The sequence below is a fragment of the Aulostomus chinensis genome, chromosome 21 (genome assembly GCF_037954235.1).
Source record: "Aulostomus chinensis isolate RoL2024-O1b breed Wild chromosome 21, RoL_Achi_v1.0, whole genome shotgun sequence".
Classification (NCBI taxonomy): domain Eukaryota; kingdom Metazoa; phylum Chordata; class Actinopteri; order Syngnathiformes; family Aulostomidae; genus Aulostomus; species Aulostomus chinensis.
This window is the reverse complement of record NC_141340.1, coordinates 21,777,011-21,782,030: the sequence shown is the minus strand read 5'-3', so window position 1 is coordinate 21,782,030 and position 5,020 is coordinate 21,777,011. Positions and strand designations below refer to the sequence as shown.

Genomic DNA, 5,020 nt, shown 5'->3' with positions numbered 1-5,020 from the left:
CCCCAAATGTCCCAGTACTCATGCAGCTGAACTCCTGGAGACAGTTTTATGATCACAGTTGGCAACGTCAGAGCTTGAAATACTCTGTATTGACAATACGACAATCCAATCGATCTTAAATTAATTTCCATAATTTACTTACTTTTGCTGAAGTCAGGTGTCTTGTATGCTGTATTTTTCTTTGACTTTTCTGTTATGTAGCGTCACACCTGTCAGAGGTGACACCAGTCGTAATCACAACTTCAAACTGGTGTCAGCGTCGTCTCATGGTCATGTAACCCACTCACTAAAAAGTGTTTGGCATTTATAGGGTTAACTCCTCGCTAGTCGGCTGTTTTGTTGTTGTTTTTTCTCTATCGGCACCTGTAGAAAAGTCCGATCCACCACTCGGGTTTAGGACGGAAGAGGACGAAGAAAAAAAAAAAAACGCATGTGGTGATGAGAGTGAGAGTGCTAAGAGATTTGCCAAGAAGAAGAAAAGAAGTTAAATGGTGCAGAATAGTGTAATTCTAATATGTGCTTCTACTTACCGTTACCTTGACGAGGTCCGACGAGTGTCTGTTACCGTGGAAAACTCCAGTGAGTGCTGACATTAGTGATGTTAACCTGCCTGCTAACGCGGCGGTCGGCTAGCACAGCCATTAGCTACCATGATATAGTGCAGTGAAAAGTTATAAAACCAGTCGGAGCTTTTAAGAGTGTTTTGGAAGTGGGAAAAAGCTGAATTCATTATTTTCTCAGTTACATTGTACTTATAAGGTATCATTTCATATGGAAGTACTGTTAAAACTGGGCAAAGGTTAAAAATATGTTACTGTGTTATGTAAAAATGTAATTTCATTGAGTGTGAATGTGAAAAAGTTTATGGTTAAATAGTTAAATACTGTAAGAAAAAATGCAATAAATAATTATTTAGATAAGAGTATTATACAAGAAAAATGTTAATTTCATGGAGAGATTATTTACATGTTAAAAAAAATTAAGAGTAAAACTTAATTTACAGATTGAGACTGACATGATTGAATTTATGATGATGAAATAATTTGATTTATTGTTTTGCACAATATGTGCAGACTGGTTTTTATGTGACCCCGGATCACCTGAGAGACGTTGAGATTGATGGCGAGCCAGACCCACCAGAGGAACGCTGAGGCGTCCTGTAAGTAGCCTGGCCAGCTACTACAGGATCCTCAGCCGGATCGTCGTGGAAACATACAGGAATTCCCAGATAAGAAGACAAACACACACTCATACCTACCCTGGTAGTGTAACTCCAAAGACAAGATAAACCACACAAAGAACATTGTCAACACAAACAAACTGAAGTCTACTGAACAAAAAGAAGTGAATACAAGGACATTATTTCTTTTCAGATAATTTTATTTATTTTTTATTTTTATTTTTATTTTTTTTTAAGAGAAAAGAGCTCTATTTTATTTGGGGTATTTCTGAGTCACTGTTAATGTGATATTTTTGTGTTTTACTGAAATTAAACCGTCAGTTGGTTACCGTATTCAGTATCCGTTACTCCTTAGAACCTAGTCTAAAATATAACACAAGTGTTACAGTCAGAATCCCAGCCATGTAACTGTGGAAACTTCAGTTTGATTAGAGTGGCGCAACAAGCCAACGCCCTCAATCAAACTCTCCCGAGCCTTGGCCAATGAGGCACAGACCTGGTTTTGTTTTAATTATTTGTGAAGTACTACAGGAGAAATGTTGACGTGTCTGCTTTTGCTACCTGCTTTTGCTGAATTTAAAAAGAACTACATTTTGCTTTTTTTCCTTTTTTGCTACAGAAAAAGATATTTGATGAAAAATTTTCCTTTACACACATATACGTGCACACACAAACTCACACACACACACACACACTTGTACTAACTCGATGTATCTACAAATCATTTCTGTACTCCACCTTTAGAGTTGTAAGTACATCATCATTGGAGCTGCGCCAGAGTTTCTTATCATTCCGTTCACTCTTCATGGTAATGTCTTGCCAGGGGGAAGGTTGTCAGGTTGTCACTCTGCTAGCTTGACAAGAATTCAGGGCTGCTGCACATGGCTGTCATGCTCTCCGCCCTCTGAAGCTGATGCTGGTGAAACTGGTGCTGGCAGAATAATACCACAGTTACCTTGATGGGCTGCGGATCGCACAGTGGGACACCTCCTACCGCACTACGATGAAGATGAACACAACAAACACAGAACGCACCTCAAACCTCCACTATCAAACCACAGATGCCTACTTTTAAAATTGCTTTGAAGTGTAAGCAGATCGAGTCACCCGACAGGATGGTCCAGAGCAGGCTGAGGTGTGTAGGAACGTCCTCCACTTTTCTTGAGCCACAATAGAATGAAAAAAGAACAGAATTTTTTAAAAAAAGAAGAAATGTTTAGGGCTACTTTGTGTCATGCCCCCCCACACACGCACACACACACACATTGAAAGAGATGAGTCAAATCAATCAATGAATCTATAATTTACCTCTAGAAATGAGGCTGTATTGGATCATTCAGAGTCACTGAGGGGTGCAGATGTGAGCAGCAGAACGAAGAGCTTCCTTCTCCACACTGAGTTCTTCCCGCAGCAGGCAGAGCATCAGCATGGCGGATGAAGTGGACGGTCCATTCCAGGGTTCCCACATGAAACCTCCCCAGTGTCAGGTGTTATGATGAGGCTGCTGCCTGTGTGAGAGCAACGTTCCTGTCTTGAGCGATCTCGTCCCTCCCTCAGGTCCTGCTAGCTCCTTCACAGCCGGCTGTCACATCTGGGACAGGAGGTGCAGACGCTAGCAGCAGTCACTCTGTGTGTAGGTGTAGTTTGGGGGCTGGTTCTGGTCCCTGCACTTTTTATGTCTGAAAACTAACATTGTTAACTAGACAGAGGAGATACTGTGGGCCATGAAGGAACCAGCTCCAACTCAGTGGATGGGAGAGGATGGTAGGGCAGAGGCAGGGGGCATGGGGGGGGGGGGGCACTGTACCCCTGATTAAGAATTCTTAGAGTTTAGACATTTCCCTTCAGTTGAACTCACCTCATCTCCTGTTTCTTACAATTTGGCTTCCCTCTGTTGGCTAAACATGAAGATTTCCCGTTGGACTCCATCACACCTGCACAAAAATGCATCTGAGTTTCACGTGCTTGTTTCACTAAAGGCAACCCTTAATAACAGCTCTCAGTCTTTTACCAGAACAAGGCTGTCTCTCCACAACACAGGTGCAGTCTCGCTTTCCAGCAACACTGTATGACATTCATTCAAATGTAATTAAGTCAGGCAATATCAGGGACAGTTGTCAGCCTGAAGGAAGGACCCTCGTCCACATTCCACCTGATCAGGGATCAGACAGGCTTTTGTAGTTCTGTGTTTCAAATCTCCAGGATCTGTCAGGATTGTCTAGACTGAAGTTACTAATTTTAAAATTGACACCATTTTGTTGTGCAGCTTTTATTAGAAGCCAACTTTCACAGAACAGAGCAGATATTGTGTGAACTCCTGTTTCTTTTGTAAAAGAAATGAAACTGGTCAGAACTGTAATTCTCCATCTGCAGATGCAGAATGACATTTAAATTTAAAGTCACTCCTTAACTGTTTGTTTATTATTACTATTTTTGTTTATTGTCGTTCTGTTGTTTGTCTTAATTGTGCAGATGTTCAAGCCAGTAGCTGCAGGAGTACTGCACGTGTGATTGTGTCAGCTTCATATTCAGGTGATTGTACACTAACGCACGTACAGTTTACCTGTGGATACGATAGTCCTCCCACACTGTGGACCTGTAACTATGAAACGTGTTCCATGACTCCAAATCAGATTCAGTTTGTTCCATGAAAGTAACTTTCATTTATTGTTGCGTTTGTTTTAATCCAGTGATTGATTGGCTCAACGTATCTGATAAAAGGACAATGTTAGGTTCCCATCACCACTGTTGGAGTCTCACCTCCATCAGATCCACATTTTGATAATGATTGGTGATGTTATTTCATTACAGCTCATATGTGAGAATGGAGAGAGCTTGAAGGAGTATTCTGAGTGACTGGGGTACCATGAAATGAAAATGTCGTTGTCTAATTGCTACAAAATAACTGATGCCAAGACCATTTAGACAAAAAAGAGAAAGGAGTTTGTGGTGCAGAATATCTCGGCAGCTCAGCTACGCAGGCTACATGAAGTCTAGCCTGTCTTTTCATTCATACTGTGCTCTGTTTTGTCCCATTCTTAGAAGAAATTTGATTTGACAATCAGTGAGGTAACATGAGTAGAGCCGCTACGGTGTTCAGTACTTTCCCACTCATCAGCACCATGGCAACCATTTGGACTCATGTTTATCCATTTGTGTTTGTCTCAGCTTTGTTGTGCCTCTTGTCTTTTTCTGGCTTCTCTGTTGTTGCAGGAACAATGCAATCTTCCAGAACCAGAGTCAATATTTGTAGCCAGTTTTACATATCTGAGTGTTGAAACATCTGAAAAAGAGGAATCGGATTTGTGATGTGCAGCTCTGCTTTGTGACGCTGCGCCATCAAGGACAACCGCTCAGATTCGAAAGGCAATTTGTTTTCTTATTAAATTAAATTGAATGTTCTGTCTTGTGTCAATGGGGGGGGGGGGGGGGGGGATTTTGCCATTAGGGAAGTTGTGAGACTCTAAAGTTATTCACCTTGTAGAGGACAATGTGATAAGATAAAACAACACAATATAAGCTTTAAAAGGACTTCCTGTTTTTGGGCTGCTGCTTATTTCACATTTGCATTAATAACAGAGTATAAGATATTTATATACATACATACATACATATATATACACACACACACACACATATGTACATATACGTTTTCTACTTCCTCAAGCAGTGGAGCAGCATCACGTGCTCATTCATGACTTATGTATAAGTTGTGTTTACTCAGAATTGAGTTCGTTTTTATCGGTATTTCTGAACAGCCCTGTTTCAACCAAAAGAAGGTGTGTACTTTTTTAAAAGTAGTTCCACATTTCAATGCAAAGCATTTCTGTGAGACTTTTT

General features: G+C 40.8%; 1 long non-coding RNA gene across 1 annotated transcript; it reads left to right on the top strand.

Annotated features, from left to right (window-relative positions):
* Positions 1-312: 312 nt before the first annotated feature.
* Positions 313-4,542, top strand: LOC147242046 (uncharacterized). The gene is made up of 3 exons (XR_015110927.1): positions 313-579; positions 1,074-2,315; positions 3,653-4,542. It is a non-coding gene; the product is annotated as an uncharacterized LOC147242046 (long non-coding RNA).
* The last annotated feature ends 478 nt before the right edge of the window (positions 4,543-5,020 follow it).